At 42.1% G+C, this 21,141-nt stretch overlaps 1 pseudogene; it reads right to left on the bottom strand.

The window, feature by feature from the left end:
* The window catches only part of LOC135506452 (probable phospholipid-transporting ATPase IM), a 123,833-nt pseudogene continuing 102,692 nt past the window's right edge, over positions 1–21,141 (bottom strand).

Genomic DNA, 21,141 nt, shown 5'->3' with positions numbered 1-21,141 from the left:
TTTTATGAATAATGAAATATTGAAATGAGTGTAAAAAAAATACTGACCAGTTCTGTCCGGGGGTTGAAACAGCAACCTTGTGTCTGCTGCCTAAATGTCTCTTCATCCGAGGGCCGCTGCTCCATGTCTGTCCCTGTGCCTCTCAACTGATGTCATTATGTTGTATTGGGACTAACAGGTAACTACCAAAATAAAAGAAACACCAACATAAAGTGTCTGAATAGGGCGTTGGGCCACCACCAGCCAGAACAGCTTCAATGCACCTTGGCATAGATTCTACAAAGTGTCTAGAACTCTATTGGAGGGATGCGACAATATTCTTCCACAAGAAATTCCATAATTTGGTGTTTTGTTGATGGTTGTGGGAAACGCTGTTTCAGGCACCTCCCCAGAATCTCCCGTAAGTGTTCAATCGGGTTGAGAACTGTTGACTGAAATGGCCTATGATTTACGTAGTTTTCATGCTCATCAAACCATTCAGTGACCACTCGTGCCCTGTGCATCCTATGGGGACATAGCCATGGTAGCCAGAATAATGGCCTGCGCAGCATTTTTATACATGACCCTAAGCATGATGGGATGTTAATTGATTCATTTACTCAGGATCCACACCTGTGTGGAAGCATCAGCGTTCAATATACTTTGTATCCCTCATTTACTCATGTGTTTCCATTATTTTGGAAGTTACCTGTCGCTGGTCCAGAGGCTAATGGCTAGCATGCTAACGTTCTCACAATCCCATTCAGGATCAACACTGTTGGATGAGGGCTAAATTAGTGAACAGAAGATCTATTCTATCTCCTCCACTAAAACAAATGTCTTATATTATCTAATCAGGCACACAGGTAGTTTTGAATTGAAATGTGAATAAAAGGAATGAAAAACAGGTTTAAAGGACAAGAACACTCAATCATACAATCAGGATTCTGCTGGAGATGCCCTCCATCTCCCACAATCCATCTTGGCCAGACAGGATGTGACTCTCTCTCCCTCCATGGGTAGTGTTGAAGTGTACAGTACATCCCTTCACCTGTGTGATTGAATTAGGATATCATCACAGTGGAGGAGTAGAGGGCTGGTTGAGCATGGAAGAAACTAGCCTTGTACTAGCATCCTGATTTCGCAAGTTTACATTCCGTTTCACGGAGTCGCATCTTCAGGGTTGACGTTGAAACTGGTGTTTTGCGGGTACTATTTAATGAATCTGCCAGTTGAGTTCTTGCGAAGCGTCTGTTTCTCAAACTAGACACTCTAATGTACTTGTCCTCTTGCTCAGTTGTGCACCGGGGCCTCCCACTCCTTTTTCTATTCTGGTTAGAGCCAGTTTGCGCTGTTCTGTGAAGGGAGTAGTACACAGCGTTGTACGAGATCTTCAGTTTCTTGGCAATTTCTCGCATGGTGTTATGCCCTGCCCTGAGTATTCTTTGTTTTCTTTATATATTTTGGTTAGGTCAAGGGGTGACATGGGTGAAGTATGTGTTTTTGTACTGTCTAGGGGTTATTGTCTATGTGATGTTGCATGTTTGCACTCAGTTTTGATAGCGGTCACGTTCGTCTTGTTATTTTGTTTGTTTGTTTAGTGCACTTTGTGTTTTTTCGTCTTTCATTAAAAAGATGTATTCACATCACACTGCGCTTTGGTCTCCTCAATACGACGATCGTGACACATGGAATAGCCTTCATTTCTCAGAACAAGAATAGACTGACGAGTTTCACAAGAAAGCTCTTTGTTTCTGGCCATTTTGAGCCTGTAATCGAACCCACAAATGCTGATGCTCCAGATACTCAACTAGTCTAAAGAAGGCCAGTTTTATTGCTTCTTTAATCAGCACTACAGTTTTCAGCTGCACTAACATAATTGCAAAAGGCTTTTCTAATAATCAATTAGCCTTTTAAAATGATAATCATGGTTGCTGATAATGGGCCTCTGTACACCTATGTAGATATTCCAGAAAAAAACTGCAGTTTCCAGCTACAATAGTCATTTCCAACATTAACAATGTCTACACTGTATTTCTGACCAATTTTATGTTATTTTAAAACACCCTGGTAGAACGATTAATAACCTGAACCAGATTACAGGCACTGGTTACAGTGAAAAGCTTCCTCTTGAAGGGACAGCTTCATGGAAAACAGTCAATATTCAGGTCCCCAAGAAAGTAGACCTCTTTGTTTAAATCACATACATACACTATCAAGCATTTCACACATATAATTTATACACTTGGTTAGCACTTGGTGGCCTATAGCAACACCCTAAAGGAAGAGGCTTTTAGATGTGCCAGGTGAACCTGCAACCACAACACTTCAATAACACTTGACATCTTCTCTAAGCATTACAGGGATATGGCTCTGAAAAATATATATAGCAGCACCTCCCCCATAAGCATTTCTGTCTCTTCTATAGATGTTATATCCTTGTATTGCTACTGCTGTATCATCAAATTAATTATCTAAGTGAGGCTCAGAAGTGGTTAATATATGAATGTTATCTGACTTTAAGGCTGGCAAAGTGCGGTACATCAGAAGGCGGGGTCTCGCATCATGTGGTACATTTGCAGTGATGTCACCTCCACTTCCTGTGGTCTGGAGTTCAGAGCGTTCCCAGTGGGGCTGAACCCCGTGGTGCGTCCCAGAGGGGTGAAAGCGGTGGTGAGTGTGATGGCGTGACTGCGCAGGAAACGGTTGGACGTCACCAGGTCCCCGTAGCCCGCCGCATGCGAGAAGGCGTAGCCGGAACGGCGTGTGCTGGTGTGGCGAATCCGGGCACGGCGGGCTAGGGGAGGGGGCGCGGCCTTGGCCTGTCTCACCTTGAACATCACCTGGAGGAAAGGGGAGGAATAGGCTTCATCTTAGATTCAGTAGGGATGTGCCACAAATAGCACCTTATTCCCATAATGGCCCTGGTCAAAAGTAGTGCACTATATAGGACATAGGGTGGTATTTTGGGACTAGGATTGTAGGTCAGATTTCCACTTGTTGTTCATCATTTTTAAATTAGACCTTAAGGTCAGTGTTTCTAGAAGCCTGTGTGTGATTGGTCAGTGTTCCAAGAAGACAGCTTGTGATTGGTTAGTGTTCCTAGAAGACAACGTGTGATTGGTCAATGGTCCCACCTTGTCGTTGATAGTGGGGCAGAGCTGTATTAATAGGAAGCGGTAGGCAACCACAGGAAGTACACAGAGGATGGAGGTGAGCAGGATGGTCAGCCACACATTGGGCTGGTTCAGGGAATTCCTGGCTGTGCCTGATGCAGGGAGACACACACACACACACAAACACACACACACACACACACACACACACACACACACACACACACACACACACACACACACACACACACACACACACACACACACACACACACACACACACACACACACACACACACACACACACACACCCTGTCTAGAGTTTGTCCTGGCTCAAGATAGTGTTGCAGTGAGGTGTAGTGGTGTGTGGTGTGGTGTGTAGTGTAATGTAGTGGTGTGGTGTGTTGTGTAGTGGTGTGTTGTGGTGTGTTGTGTAGTGGTGTGTAGTGTAGTGTCGTGTTGTGGTGTGTAGTGGTGTGTAGTGTAGTGTAGTGGTGTGGTGTGGTGTGTAGTGTAGTGGTGTGTAGTGTAGTGGTGTGTTGGGTAGTGTAGGGGTGTGTAGTGTAGTGGTGTGTTGTGGTGTGTTGTGGTGTGTTGCGTAGTGGTGTGTTGTGTAGTGGTGTGTTGTGTAGTGGTGTGTAGTGTAGTGTAGTGGTGTGTTGTGTAGTGTAGTGGTGTGTAGTGTAGTGGTGTGTTGTGTTGTGTAGTGGTGTGGAGTGTAGTGTAGTGGTGTGGTGTGGTGTGTAGTGTAGTGGTGTGTTGTGTAGTGGTGTGTTGTGTAGTGGTGTGTGTGTAGTGTAGTGGTGTGTAGTGTAGTGGTGTGTTGTGTAGTGGTGTGTTGTGTAGTGTGTAGCAGTGTGTGTGTAGTGGTGTGTAGTGTAGTGTAGTGTAGTGGTGTGTGTAGTGTAGTGCTGTGGTGTGTTGTATAGTGGTGTGTAGTGTGTGTGTGTAGTGTAGTGTAGTGTAGTGGTGTGTTGTGTAGTGGTGTGTTGTGTAGTGGTGTGTAGTGTTGTGTAGTGTTGTGTAGTGTTGTGTAGTGTAGTGTTGTGTAGTGGTGTGTAGTGTAGTGGTGTGTTGTGAGGGCGCTGTTCACCGATGAAGGGGAAGGATGCAGGGAAGATGAGGTACGTGCCGTTGCTGTACATGGTGAAGGTGACAGTGAAAAACAAGGCCAGACTCCCCCACACAAAGAAGTGGTTCACCGCTGTCCAGTAAGACATGTCCAGACACAGCTACAGGGAGAGGGGGGTTACACATCTGATGAACAAGGACGGACACAGCTACAGGGAGAGGGGGGTTACACATCTGATGAACAAGGACGGACACAGCTACAGGGAGAGGGGGGTTACACATCTGATGAACAAGGACGGACACAGCTACAGGGAGAGGGGGGTTACACATCTGATGAACAAGGACGGACACAGCTACAGGGAGAGGGGGGGGTTACACATCTGATGAACAAGGACGGACACAGCTACAGGGAGAGGGGGGTTACACATCTGATGAACAAGGACGGACACAGCTACAGGGAGAGGGGGGGTTACACATCTGATGAACAAGGACGGACACAGCTACAGGGAGGGGGGTGGGGGGGGTTATATACATCTGATGAACAAGGACGGACACAGCTACAGGGAGAGGGGGGGGAGAGAGGGGGGGAGTTATACATCTGATGAACAAGGACGGACACAGACTGACTACCAATGACAGACAGGCACACGGATATGTCAATGGCCTAATCGTTTTCAATCAGGGCAGGTGAAACAAGAATTTGTTCTTTAACTGACTTACCTAGATAAATCAAGGTTTCAGTCAGCCAAAATGCCTATTTTTGGAAATGAGAGTCGTGTCGTGGTGTCTCATGTCAAAGGTAAGATTTTTATTTTTTTATCTGGGTCCATTTTACATTGATTTCATTTTTCCCAGTACTTGACTGTGGTCCCAATGTATTGTACGGTCTTTACTGTAATGCATTGCACTGTAATACATTGTACTGTACTGTAATTACTGAACTGTACTGCATTGTACTATACTGTAATTGCTGTACTGTAATACATTGCACTGTATTGGGGTGGTTAGAGCGTTGGACTAGTAAACGGAAGGTTGCAAGTTCAAACCCCCGAGCTGACAAAGGTACAAATCTGTCCTTCTGCCCCTGAACAGGCAGTTAACCCACTGTTCCCAGGCCGTCATTGAAAATAAGAATTTATTCTTAACTGACGTGCCAAGTTAAATAAAGGTAAATAAATAAATAATTGTACAGTAATACATTGTACTGTAATGTACTGGGATGTAATTTATTTTACTGTATTGTACTGTAATGTAATTTATTGTACTGTACTCTTATGTATTGTATTCTACTGTAATGTAATTTATTGTACTGTACTCTAATGTATTGTATTCTACTGTAATGTAATTTATTGTACTGTACTCTAATGTATTGTACTGTACTCTAATGTATTGTACTGTACTCTAATGTATTGTATTGTACTGTACTCTAATGTATTGTACTGTACTCTAATGTATTGTACTGTACTCTAATGTATTGTATTGTACTGTACTCTAATGTATTGTATTGTACTGTACTCTAATGTATTGTATTGTATTGTACTCTAATGTATTGTACTGTACTGTACTCTAATGTACTGTACTGTACTCTAATGTATTGTACTGTACTGTACTCTAATGTATTGTACTGTACTGTACTCTAATGTATTGTATTGTACTGTACTCTAATGTATTGTATTGTACTGTACTCTAATGTATTGTACTGTACTGTACTCTAATGTATTGTATTGTACTGTACTCTAATGTATTGTATTGTACTGTACTCTAATGTATTGTATTGTACTGTAATGTAATTTATTGTACTGTATTGTACTGTAATGTAATTTATTGTACTGTACTCTAATGTACTCTAATGTATTGTATTGTACTGTACTCTAATGTATTGTGTACTGTACTGTACTCTACTGTAATGTAATTTATGGTACTGTACTCTAATGTATTGTACTGTACTCTAATGTATGTATTGTACTGTACTCTAATGTACTCTAATGTATTGTATTGTACTGTACTCTAATGTACTCTAATGTATTGTATTGTACTGTACTCTCATCTATTCTAATGTATTGTATTGTATTGTACTGTATTGTATACAGACAGTGATGACCAGACAGGTCTTGTAGCAGGGCTGACTCTAGTCGGCAATGTATTGTACTGTCTCGGACTCTAATGTATTGTATTGTACTGTACTACTAATGTAATTTATTGTACTGTACTGTACTTAATGTACTGTACTGTACTAATGTATTGTACTGTACTGTACCTGGAATGTATTGTACTGTACTGTACTCTAATGTATTGTACATCCTGGACACCATGGGAGTACTGTACTGTACTCTAATATTGTACTGTACACAAATCTAAATGTATTGTATTGTAACTGAAATGCACACGCATATTGTATAAACACATGTAATGTACTGTACTGTAAACACATGTACATCACACATGTTTTACCTGGTCAAACAGTACTGTACTGTACAGGAATGTATTGTACTGTACTTAATGTATTGTACTGTACTCTAATGTATTGTCTGTAGTAACAATGTATTGAGACAAATAACCTATATATCTAAAAATATTGTACTTGTTTTAATGTATTGTAGTCTCTAATGTGATTTTACTGTAAAAAAATGTAATAATTGATTTACACTAATGTATTGTAATAACACTCTAATGTATTGTAATGTAATAATGCCCTTTTAAGTGTAAGAGTTTATTTGTTTTGACTCTAATGTATTGTACACACTTTTTCTCCACAATTTCGTGATTTTGTACTTGTCTCAATGTATTTCCCAACTGTACTCTAATGTAATTTATTGTATGTACGTACTCTGAAACATGTACTGTACCTAAATGTACTGTAACCTTTTTGGGATGTACTGTACATTTTCACTTTGTATTGTATGTACTGTACTCTAATGTATTGTACTGTACTGTACTCAATGTAATATATTGTATGTATTAATGTATTGTATTGTACTGTAAGTTTCTAAAATGTATTGTGATGTACTGTACTAACTAACTCATATTGTAGGCGTAAAACCTGAGAAAAATCCAATGTATTGTAAGTGGGACATCTGATGTATTGTACTTTTCAAATGTATTGGCCTGTACTCTAATGTATTGTATTGTATGTAATGTAATTTATTGTACTGTATTGTACTGTCTTTGTAATTTAATGTAGGACTATAATGTACTCTAACCTGTTTGTATTGTACTGGTACTGGCATAATGTACTCTAATGTATTGTGTTGTACAGAGTTACTCTACTCCAATGCCTAATTTATGGTACAACTTCTTTGGTGTACTTATAATGTATTGTATTGTACTGTACTCCTAATGTATTCCATAATGTATTGTCATGTTTAAAGGACTGTAATGGAACCTTTGATTTTTGTACTGTAAATGCTAATGAAGATTGTACTGTAACTGCATACAGACAGTGATGACCAGACAATCTGTGCTTTAGGGCAAATTAGACTGGTAGTCGGCAATGTCTGGGATTCCTGGACCGTGTCGTACATGGCAGCAAAGGTATGAAGAACAGCACTATGGCTGTTGATACTGTGGAGGGCACACTTAAAAAGGCTGTCTTACTGAAGTACTGATTTATCTGGCCTGGAACGTACAGCTGGGGCTGCTGGAAACTTTACATGTCATTCACATCCTGGACACCAGGGGGAGACAGTGAGGTAGGAAAAATATTCTCAATTACACAAATCTAAATGTGGGAGAAACAAGAAATGCACACGTGATATTGCATAAACACATTAATTCCTGCACTGCACACATGAAAGACATAGAAGTAGTGCACTCAAAACACATTGACATCACACATGTTTTACCTGGTCAAACAGACTCATACCCAGTACAGGAAGTGCTGTGTAGACTAGGTTATACAACGTGATGAACCACTCTCATACACGGTCTGGCAGAAACACAATCAGATCATCAGAGACAAATAAACTTATATATCTGAAAATACTGAACAGTTGTTTTAAAGGGGTAGTGCAGTCAAAAATGTGATTTTCTGTAAAAAAATAAAGAATAATAATTGATTTCCACACTACGAGGTCGAAATAACACTCTGAAATTGTATAAATGATAATAATGCCCTTTTAAGTGTAAGAGTTTATTTGTTTTGAATTTTTTACACACTTTTTCTCCACAATTTCGTGATTTTGATCTTGTCTCATCGCTGCATCTTCCCAACGGGCTCGGGAGAGGAGAAGGTCGATTCATGCGTCCTCTGAAACATGACCCACCGAAATGCACTTCTTAACCTTTTTGGGATAGACGGCAGCATTTTCACTTTTGGATGAATAGCGTGCCCAGAGTGAACTGCCTCCTACTCTGTCCCAAATGCTAATATATGCATATTATTATTACCTCTGAGAAAATTGTTTGAATCCAATCATATGGAAAAACCTGGGACATCTGAGGTTTGTAGTTTTTCAAAGCTTGGCCTACCGAGTACACATTGAGATATGGATGAGGTTGCACTTCCTAGGGCCTCCACTAGATGTCAACCGTCTTTTGAAATTTGAATGAGGATTATAAAGGAGGGGCTCATGAGACCTGTTTGAGTCAGTGGTCTGGCATAGTGCCTCGGTCTCATATCACGTGCTCCCGACAGAGTTACCTCTCGTTCCGGTGCCTTTCTGAAGACAAAGGAGTTCTTTGGTTGGAACCTTATTGATGTTTTATGTTAAAAACATCCTAACGATTGATTCCATACATCGTTTGACATGTTTCTAAAGGACTGTAATGGAACCTTTGAGTTTTTGTCTGGATGAAATGCCTGCGCCTCATGAAGATGGATTACTGGGCTGAACACGCTAACAACAAGTGGCTATTTGGACATAAATGATGGAACTTTATGGAACAAATTAGTCATTTATTGTCGAACTGGGATTCCTGGGAGTGCCTTCTGACAAAGATCATCAAAGGTAAGTGAATATTTATGGTGTTGTTTCTAACTTTGTTGATTCCAAAATGGCGGATATTCCTCTGGCTGTTTTGGGTTCTGAGCGACTTTCTCAGATGATGCTTTTTCTGTAAAGTTTTTTTCAAATCTGAACACAGCGGTTGCATTAAGGAGATGTCATATCTTTAGAATCTGTGAATAACACTAGAATCTTTTGTCAATGTATTATTAGTATTTCTGCAAAACCACCAGATGTTTTGGAACATTACAGCATCCTGCATGTAACCAGCGATGTGAACTGAGATTTTTCCATAAAAATAACATTACAGAAAAAAACAACATGTATTGTGTACAAACAACATGACTAATAGACCGTTCATTGATAAAATCATCAAAGTATAAAATTAATTTGATTTTGATTTAAAAACGTCACTGGTTTGTGACTCCTATCTTTGGCTGGAAAAATGGCTGTGTAATCTGAAGAGACTATGACCTAACATAATACCCTCCTGACCGTTATTTTCTACACCTAAACACAGCTGGACAGTGATTTATTAGACATAAACAATGATTTAAAAATGTAATGACTGCACGGGGCTTTAAAGAAATAGAAGTAGTGGAGTATACCAGTTGTTTAGAATTCATTGGGTTGACCAAAGGGTTATCTCCCTCCCAACTTTTCTCCCTGCAGCATTCTCATCCCCTATTTCCCCCGTGTCTCTCCCTCCCCTCCTTCTCCCCCTCTGCTCCTCCTGGACCCTGGGGCCCTCTCAGGGAAGCCTTCTGGTTGGAGTTTCTGGCCAGGGTCCCCTGGTTAGAGTGCAGAGGCAGCAGGGTCCCTCCCCTTAGAGCGTTGGACTAATCCCGGAAGGTTGCAAGTTCAAACCCCCCTCTTGACAACGTACAAATCTGTCTCTCTGCCCCTGAACCAGTTAACCCACTGTTCCTCTCCTTCTCCCATTGAAAATAATAATTTGTTCTTAACTGACATGCCTAGTTAACCTGTTCCCCCTCTGGGGGCTCTCCCTCCTTCTCTTTTTGGATCCTCTCCTCCTTTAAACAAGATATTTTGTCACAAAAAGATGCTCGACTATGCATATAATTGATAGCTTTCGAAAGAAAACACTCTGACGTGTCCCTCCCAAGATATTTTCTGTGCGTGCCCTCCCTGAGCTTCAGGCAAAACCAAGATGAGACGGCATCCAGGAAATGAGCAGGATTTTTGAGGCTCTGTTTTCCATTGTCTCCTATGGCTGTGAATGCGAGAGGAATGAGCCTCCCCTCTTCTCCCCCCCGTTTCCCCAAGGTGTCTGCCCTCATTGTGACCTGTTTGTAGGCAGATCATTGGAAGATTGACCATAAGAGACCCCATTTCCCCCCCTCTCTGTCCCCCCCCTGTCCTGCCCCTCTTGGTGCCAAAACTCAGCTCCCAGTATTTTTCCATCCCCTCTACAGAGAGGAAAGCAAGCTCCCCTCCCCTGCATATCAATGAAGAGATATGTGAAAAAACCCTTGAGGATTGATTCCAAACAACGTTTGCCATGTTTCCCCCGATATTATGTCCCCTTAATCCCCCCCGCTTTTACGTTTCTCCCCGACTGAAATTTCCCCCCCTCTCTCTCCCTCCTCTCGCAATGTAGAAAACGGAACTTTCTCCTACTCACAGACTTCTCCTCCCTGCGCATTTGGTATGTAACTGAGAGTCTCCCCCCCTGAAAACATCAGAAGCTCGTCAAAGGTAAATGATTTTATTTATCCCCCTATCTCTTTCCCTCAAAATCTTCTCCCCCCGCTACTCAAAATGCTATGCTCCCTTTGCATACTCCCTTACACAAATTAGTCCCTTTCTATGGTTCAAAAGCATATTTTGAAAATCTGAGATGACAGTGTTGTTAAGAAAAGGCTCTTCTCCCTCCCCTAACTTCTCCCCCGCTAATCCCCCTGAGGCTTTAGTCACCCTTCCTGTCATCCTGGATGCTGAGAATCCGAGAAGAAAGGTTAAAAGAAGTGGACTATTGAGATGATTAGGTGCCATTTTGGACAGTATATTGTAAGTTAACTTTAATCATCCTCACGGTAGGACCAGCGACCGTGGACCAGGAGGAGGCGCTGTTTGTATTCCATGAAAAAAAAAAACAACAGAAAAACCAACCTTTATTTTAAATTGTACAAACAACAACAGACTAATAGACCGTTAAAGCATTGATAAAAGTCCGCAGTATAAAAATGTGGGTTTTGCATTTTGATTTAAAAACGTCACTGGTGTGTCAGTGGCCCTCTTACCTCTAGGAAGCCAGATCTATTCAACGGATAAATCAGAAAAGGACTAAAATGCATCCATCCTGACCATGTGTCTTATCCTACACCTATATGAGCAGCTGGAGATAGTTGAGGAGAGGGAAAGAATCAGGAAATGAGGGGGCAAGGGAGTAAATAGGACGGTAGTGTCTCAGGCAGACTGATTTAAGGTAAGCATATTGTTCAGGGACCATTGGGCTCAGAGGGTTAAGCTCAAGTTCACAACTTTTCTCTCTGCAGCATTATCCACACTATTTGACTGGTGTAGTTATCTGATCCTGATCTGCAGTCAAAGGGTGCTCCTATATGGACCCTGATTTACAGTAAGCAGGGAAGCCTAGTGGTTCACCAGACCACAGTAAAGGACGGTAGTGTCTCACCAGACCACAGTGGTTAGGACTTTAGTGTCTCACCAGACCACAGTAAATAGGAGCGTAGTGTCTCACCAGACACCACCTAGTGGTTAGAGTTTAGAGACAGCAGGGTAGCCTAGTGGTTGGAGTGTCGTAGAGGATTTTTGAGGCTCTGCAGTAAATAGGACTGTTAGTGTCTCACCAGACCACTGTAAATAGGACTAGTGTGTCTCACCAGACCACAGGCAGCAGGGTAGCCTAGTGTCTCACCAGACCACAGTAATAACCGGAAGGTTGTGTCTCAAACCAGAGTTTACAACGTAAAAATCTGTAGTGTCTCACCAGAACTACAGTTAGGACTGTTCCTAGGCCAGACTTGACAGTAAATAAGACTGTTGTGTCTTACCAGACATGAGTTTAAAGTAAAAAAAACAGCAGTGTCTATTGAGACTGATTTACAGTGCCATTTTGGACTGTATATGTCTCACCAGTTACCTTTAATCATGCTGACTGTAGTGTCTCCCAGACTCCTATGGCCAGAGTGACGGCCTGTTTGTAGTTCTTGACCAGCTCAACCACCTGGGCCTTCTGTAGTGTCTCACCCTGCAGCAGATCACTGTCTTACACAGACAGGCAGTAAATAGGAACAGCAGCTCCATGCTCCCAGTAAATAGGGCATAGGCCTGATGGGGGAGGGGGACAGAGGGTAGAATCTCATGGCAACACATCAAACAGGGATGTCCAGATCTCATTCAGACGGATCAGTAAATCAGGACTTAAACGTGTCTAAAATGTACCTCATAAATTTAACATGTGTCTTATCTGTCTAAAATATGGGCACTGTCAGATAGTTGACCAGATAAGTAAATCAGGGCTCATGTTAGTGTCTCACCAGATTTACAGTAAATAGGATTGTAGTGTCTCACCAGACCACAGTAAATAGGACGGTAGTGTCTCACCAGACCACAGTAAATAGGACGGTAGTGTCTCACCAGACCACAGTAAATAGGACGGTAGTGTCTCACCAGACCACAGTAAATAGGACGGTAGTGTCTCACCAGACTGATTTACAGTAAATAGGACTGTAGTGTCTCACCAAACTACAGTAAATAGGACGGTAGTGTCTCACCAGACCACAGTAAATAGGACGGTAGTGTCTCACCAGACCACAGTAAATAGGACGGTAGTGTCTCACCAGACTACAGTAAATAGGACTGTAGTGTCTCACCAGACTGATTTACAGTAAATAGGACGGTAGTGTCTCACCAAACTACAGTAAATAGGACGGTAGTGTCTCACCAGACCACAGTAAATAGGACGGTAGTGTCTCACCAGACCACAGTAAATAGGACGGTAGTGTCTCACCAGACCACAGTAAATAGGACGGTAGTGTCTCACCAGACCACAGTAAATAGGACTGTAGTGTCTCACCAGACCACAGTAAATAGGACGGTAGTGTCTCACCAGACCACAGTAAATAGGACTGTAGTGTCTCACCAGACCACAGTAAATAGGACGGTAGTGTCTCACCAGACCACAGTAAATAGGACTGTAGTGTTTCACCAGACTGATTTACAGTAAATAGGACTGTAGTGTCTCACCAGACCACAGTAAATAGGACGGTAGTGTCTCACCAGACCACAGTAAATAGGACTGTAGTGTCTCACCAGACTACAGTAAATAGGACTGTAGTGTCTCACCAGACCACAGTAAATAGGACGGTAGTGTCTCACCAGACCACAGTAAATAGGACTGTAGTGTCTCACCAGACTGATTTACAGTAAATAGGACTGTAGTGTCTCACCAGACCAGACTTACAGTAAATAGGACTGTAGTGTCTCACCAGACTGATTTACAGTAAATAGGACTGTAGTGTCTCACCAGACTGATTTACAGTAAATAGGACTGTAGTGTCTCACCAGACTGATTTACAGTAAATAGGACTGTAGTGTCTCACCAGACTGATTTACAGTAAATAGGACTGTAGTGTCTCACCAGACTGATTTACAGTAAATAGGACTGTAGTGTCTCACCAGACTGATTTACAGTAAATAGGACTGTAGTGTCTCACCAGACTACAGTAAATAGGACTGTAGTGTCTCACCAGACTGATTTACAGTAAATAGGACTGTAGTGTCTCACCAGACTACAGTAAATAGGACTGTAGTGTCTCACCAGACTATTTACAGTAAATAGGACTGTAGTGTCTCACCAGACTGATTTACAGTAAATAGGACTGTAGTGTCTCACCAGACTGATTTACAGTAAATAGGACTGTAGTGTCTCACCAGACTGATTTACAGTAAATAGGACTGTAGTGTCTCACCAGACTGATTTACAGTAAATAGGACTGTAGTGTCTCACCAGACTGATTTACAGTAAATAGGACGGTAGTGTCTCACCAGACTACAGTAAATAGGACTGTAGTGTCTCACCAGACTGATTTACAGTAAATAGGACGGTAGTGTCTCACCAGACTACAGTAAATAGGACTTTGTCTCACAGACTAAAGTAAATAGGACTGTAGTGTCTCACCAGACTGATTTACAGTAAATAGGACTGTAGTGTCTCACCAGACTGATTTACAGTAAATAGGACTGTAGTGTCTCACCAGACTGATTTACAGTAAATAGGACTGTAGTGTCTCACCAGACTGATTTACAGTAAATAGGACTGTAGTGTCTCACCAGACTGATTTACAGTAAATAGGACGGTAGTGTCTCACCAGACTGTGTCCGTTGATGACCAGGCCGTACTCCCCGTTCACCTCCTCGTCCCTGACCACCTTCGGCTTGTTCCCCGGCTTGTTACCCTCTGGCATGAAATTGGCCTCCTCCTCTGCACCTGGTTTCATGGTGCTCCATGCATTCCTGGTTCAATACAAAACAAATCCTCTCATCTCATTCTATTCCACCATGTCTATGTTATCAACCTGGGATGGGATGTTATCAACCTGGGATGGGATGTTATCAACCTGGGATGGGATGTTATCAACCTGGGATGGGATGTTATCAACCTGGGATGAGATGGGATGTTATCAACCTGGGATGGGATGTTATCAACCTGGGATGAGATGTTATCAACCTGGGATGGGATGTTATCAACCTGGGATGAGATGGGATGTTATCAACCTGGGATGGGATGTTATCAACCTGGGATGAGATGGGATGTTATCAACCTGGGATGAGATGTTATCAACCTGGGATGTTATCAACCTGGGATGGGATGTGATGGTCTATTCTGGTTCTGAAGAATAGTAACAATGACAGGCATTGTTCCAATCCCAATTTACAACCCGGTCAACTAATCCGTCTCCATTTAAAGGCCATTATAAGTTGAATGAGGTGTATTGGTGCTGGGTTGGTAGTAAACCCTGGACAAACGGTGTTAGTATTGTGGCAGGCAGGGTTATGATGTCAAACCCTCTGACCTCAGTTCCTGTCTGACATCGTCTGAGTTGTTGGCCGACACGATGAAGATGTCGTTCATCTCCTCTCGCAGCATGTTGCAGGAGTAGCCAATGTTCTCCGCCGTCTCTGTCACATGACAAAAACACACAATATGATAGTTGGAGACAGACACAGTGTTGTGGACATATGGTCCTACACATCAAAGGAGGTTGGTGGCACCCTAATTGGGGAGGACGGCCTTGTGGTAATGGCTGGAGCTGAATGAGTAGAATGGTATCTAATACATGCCACCGGAGGTCTCTTCACAATCCCCAAGTCCAGAACAGACTACGGGAAATGTACAGTACAGTACTACATGGAGAGCCATGACTACATGGAACTCTATTCTACATCAGGTGACTGATGCAAGCAGTAGAATCAGTAAAAAAACAAGTACAAATACACCTTAAGGAACAGGGAATTGGAATGGAGTGAATGGAATGGAGTGAATGGAATGGAGTGAATGGAATGGAGTGAATGGAATGGAGTGAATGGAATGGAGTGAATGGAATGGAGTGAATGGAATGGAGTGATTGGAATGGAGTGAATGGAGTGAATGGAATGGAGTGAATGGAGTGAATGGAATGGAGTGAATGGAATGAGTGAATGGAATGGAGTGAATGGAGTGGAGTGAATGGAATGGAGTGAATGTAAGTGAATGGAAGGAGTGAATGGAATGGAGTGATTGGAATGGAGTGAATGGAATGGAATGGAGTGAATGGATTGGAGTGAATGGAATGGAGTGAATGGAATGGAGTGAATGGAATGGAGTGATTGGAATGGAGTGAATGGAATGGAGTGAATGTAATGGAGTGAATGGAATGGAAGGGAATGGAGTGAATGGAATTGAGTGAATGGAGTGAATGGAATGGAGTGAATGGAATGGAGTGATTGGAATGGAGTGAATGGAATGGAGTGAATGGAATGGAGAGAATGGAATGGAGTGAATGGAAGGGAGTGAATGGAATGAATGAGTTGTGAATGGAATGGAGTGAATGGAATGGAGTGAATGGAATGGAGTGAATGGAATGGAGTGAATGGAGTGAATGGAATTGAGTGAATGGAGTGAATGTAATGGTGTGAATGGAATGGAGTGATTGGAATGGAGTGAATGGAATGGAGTGAATGGAATGGAGAAATGGAATGGAGTGAATGGAAGGGAGTGAATGGAATGGAGTGATTGGAATGGAGTGAATGGAATGAATGGAATGGAGTGAATGGAATGGAGTGAATGGAGAAATGTAATGGATGTGAATGGAATGGGTGATTGGAATGGAGTGAATGGAATGGAGTGAATGGAGTGAATGGAATGGAGTGAATGGAATGGTGAATGAATGGAATGGAGTGATTGGAATGGAGTGAATGGAATGGAGTGAATGGAATGGAGTGAATGGAATGGAGTGAATGGAATGGAGTGAATGGAATGGAGTGAAATGGAGTGAATGGAATGAATGGAATGGAGTGAATGGAATGGAGTGAATGGAATGGAGTGAATGGAATGGAGTGAATGGAATGGAGTGAATGGAATGGAGTGAATGGAATGGATGAATGGAAGGGAATGGAATGGAGTGAATGGAATGGAGTGAATGGAATGGAGTGAATGGAATGGAGTGAATGGAATGAAGTGAATGGAATGGAGTGAATGTAATGGTGTGAATGGAATGGAGTGATTGGAATGGAGTGAATGGAATGGAGTGAATGGAATGGAGTGAATGGAATGGAGTGATTGGAATGGAGTGAATGGAATGGAGTGAATGGAATGGAATGAATGGAATGGAGTGAATGGAATGGTGTGAATGGAATGGAATGGAGTGGAATGGAGTGAATGGAATGGAGTGAATGGAATGGTGTGAATGGAATGGAGTGATTGGAATGGAGTGAATGGAATGGTGTGAATGGAATGGAGTGATTGGAATTGGAGTGAATGGAATGGAATGGAGTGAATGGAATGGAGTGAATGGAATGGAGTGAATGGAATGGAGTGAATGGAATGGAGTGAATAGAATGGAGTGAATGGAGTGAATGGAATGGAGTGATTGGAATGGAGTGAATGGAATGGAGTGAATTGAATGGTGTGAATGGAATGGAGTGATTGGAATGGAGTGAATGGAATGGTGTGAATGGAATGGAGTGATTGGAATGGAGTGAATGGAATGGAGTGATTGGAATGGAGTGATGGAATGGAGTGAATGGAATGGAGTGAATGGAATGGAGTGAATGGAAATGGAGTGAATGGAATGGAGTGATTGGAATGGAGTGAATGGAATGGAGTGAATGGAATGGAGTGATTGGAATGGAGTGATTGGAATGGAGTGAATAGAATGGAGTGAATGGAATGGATTGAAATGGAGTGAATGGAATGGAGTGAATGGAATGGAGTGAATGGAATGGAGTGAATGGAATGGAGTGAATGGAATGGAGTGAATGGAATGGAGTGAATGGAAGGGAGTGAATGGAATGGAGTGATTGGAATGGAGTGAATGGAATGGAATGGAGTGAATGGAATGGAGTGAATGGAATGGAGTGAATGGAAGGAGTGAATGGAATGGAGTGAATGGAATGGAGTGAATGGAATGGAGTGAATGGAATGGAGTGAATGGAATGGAATGGAGTGAATGGAATTGAATGAATGGAGTGAATGGAATGGTGTGAATGGAATGGAGTGAATGGAATGGAGTGAATGGAATGGAGTGAATGGAATGGAGTGAATGGAATGGAGTGAATGGAATGGAATGGAGTGAATGGAATGGAGTGAATGGAATGGAGTGAATGGAATGGAGTGAATGGAATGAGTGAATGGAATGGAGTGAATGGAATGAATGGAATGGAATGGAGTGAATGGAATGGAGTGAATGGAATGGAGTGAATGGAATGGAGTGAATGGAATGGAGTGAATGGAATGGAGTGAATGGAATGGAGTGAATGGAAGGAGTGAATGGAATGGAGTGATTGGAATGGAGTGAATGGAATGGAGTGAATGGAGTGAATGGAATGGAGTGAATGGAAAATGGAATGGTGTGAATGGAATGGGTGATTGGAATGGAGTGAATGGAATGGAGTGAATGGAGTGAATGGAATGGAGTGAATGGAATGGAGTGAATGGAATGGAGTGAATGGAATGGAGTGAATGGAATGGTGTGAATGGAATGGAGTGAATGGAATGGAGTGAATGGAATGGAGTGATTGGAATGGAGTGATTGGAATGGAGTGAATGGAATGGAGTGAATGTAATGTTGTGAATGGAATGGAGTGAATGGAATGTTGTGAATGGAATGGAGTGAATGGAATGGAGTGAATGGAATGGAGTGAATGGAAGGAGTGAATGGAATGGAATGAATGGAATGGAGTGAATGGAATGGAGTGAATGGAATGGAGTGAATGGAATGGATGGAATGGAATGGAGTGAATGGAATGGTGTGAATGGAATGGAGTGAATGGAATGGAGTGAATGGAATGGAGTGAATGGAATGGAGTGAATGGAATGGAGTGAATGGAATGGAGTGAATGGAGTGAATGGAATGGAGTGAATGGAATGTGAATGGAATGGAGTGAATGGAATGGAGTGAATGGAATGGAGTGAATGGAATGGAGTGAATGGAATGGTGTGAATGGAATGGAGTGAATGGAATGGAGTGAATGGAATGGAGTGAATGGAATGGAGTGAATGGAATGGAGTGAATGGAATGGAGTGAATGGAATGGAGTGAATGGAATGGAGTGAATGGAATGGAGTGAATGGAATGGAGTGAATGGAATGGAGTGAATGGAATGGAGTGAATGGAATGTGAATGGAATGGAGTGATTGGAATGGAGTGAATGGAATGGAGTGAATGGAATGATGTGAATGGACTGGAGTGAATGGAATGGAGTGAATGGAATGGAGTGAATGGAATGGAGTGAATGGAATGGAGTGAATGGAATGGAGTGAATGGAATGGAGTGATTGGAATGGTGTGAATGGAATGGAGTGAATGGAATGGAGTGATTGGAATGGAGTGAATGGAATGGAGTGAATGGAATGGTGTGAATGGAATGGAGTGAATGGAATGGAGTGAATGGAATGGATTGAATGGAATGGAGTGAATGGAATGGAGTGAATGGAATGGAATGGAGTGAATGGAAGTGAAATGGAATGGTGTGAATGGAATGGAGTGAATAGAATGGAGTGAATGGAATGGAGTGAATGGAATGGTGTGAACGGAATGGAGTGAATGGAATGGAGTGAATGGAATGGAGTGAATGGAGTGAATAGAATGGAGTGAATGGAATGGAGTGAATAGAATGGAGTGAATGGAGTGAATGGAATGGAGTGATTGGAATGGATTGAATGGAAATGGAGTGAATGGAATGGAGTGAATGGAGTGAAGTGAATGGAATGGAGTGAATGGAATGGAGTGAATGGAATGGAGTGAATGGAATGGAGTGAATGGAGGAGTGAATGGAATGGAGTGATTGGAATGGAGTGAATAAATGGAGTGAATGGAATGGAGTGAATGGAATGGAGTGAATGCAATGGAATGGAATGGAGAATGGAAATGGAGTGAATGGAATGGAGTGAATGGAATGGAGTGAATGGAGTGAATGGAATGGAGTGAATGGAATGGAGTGAATGGAATGGAGTGAATGGAATGGAGTGAATGGAGTGAATGGAATGGAGTGATGGAAATGGAGTGAATGGAATGGAATGGAGTGAATGGAGTGAATGGAATGGAGTGAATGGAATGGAGTGAATGGAATGTGAATGGAATGGAGTGAATGGAATGGAGTGAATGGAATGGAGTGATTGGAAATGGAGTGAATGGAATGGAGTGAATGGAATGGAGTGATTGGAATGGAGTGATTGGAATGGAGTGAATGGAATGGAGTGAATGGAATGGAGTGATTGAAATGGAGTGAATGGAATGGAGTGAATGGAATGGAATGGAAGTGAATGGAATGGAGTGAATGGAAGGGAGTGAATGGAATGGAGTGAATGGAATGGAATGGAGTGAATGGAATGGATGAATGGAATGGAGTGAATGGAATGGAGTGAATGGAATGGAGTGAATGGAATGGAGTGAATGGAATGGAATGGAGTGAATGGAATGTGAATGGAATGGAGTGAATGGAAGGTGTGAATGGAATGGAGTGATTGAAATGGTGTGAATGGAATGGAGTGAATGGAATGGAATGGAGTGAATGGAATGGAGTGATTGGAATGGAGTGAATGGAATGGAGTGAATGGAATGGAATGAATGGAATGGAGTGAATGGAATGGAATGGAATGGAGTGAATGGAATGGAATGGAATGGAGTGAATGGAATGGAGTGAATGGAATGGAGTGAATGGAATGGAATGGAGTGAATGGAGTGAATGGAATGGAGTGAATGGAATGGAGTAAATGGAATGGTGTGAATGGAATGGAGTGAATGGAATGGAGTGAATGGAATGGAATGGAATGAATGGAATGGAATGGAGTGAATGGAATGGAGTGAATGGAATGGAGTGAATGGAATGGAGTGAATGGAGTGAATGGACTGTTGGAATGGAGTGAATGGAATGGAGTGAATGGAATGGAGTGAATGGAATGGAGTAAATGGAATGGTGTGAATGGAATGAAGTGAATGGAAGGGAGTGAATGGAATGGAGTGAATGGAATGGAGTGAATGGAATGGAATGAATGGAATGGAGTGAATGGAATGGAGTGAATGGAATGGAGTGAATGGAATGGAATGAATGGAATGGAGTGAATGGAATGGAGTGAATGGAATGGAATGATTGAATGGAATGGAATGGAGTGAATGGAATGGAGTGAATGGAATGGAGTGAATGGAATGGAGTGAATGGAATGGAATGGAGTGAATGGAGTGAATGGAATGGAGTGAATGGAATGGAGTGAATGGAATGGTGTGAATGGAATGGAGTGAATGGAATGGAGTGATTGGAATTGTGTGATTGGAATGGAGTGAATGGA

The sequence above is a fragment of the Oncorhynchus masou genome, chromosome 1 (assembly GCF_036934945.1).
Source record: "Oncorhynchus masou masou isolate Uvic2021 chromosome 1, UVic_Omas_1.1, whole genome shotgun sequence".
NCBI classification, from domain to species: Eukaryota; Metazoa; Chordata; class Actinopteri; order Salmoniformes; family Salmonidae; genus Oncorhynchus; species Oncorhynchus masou.
This window is presented reverse-complemented; position numbering and strand designations above follow the sequence as displayed.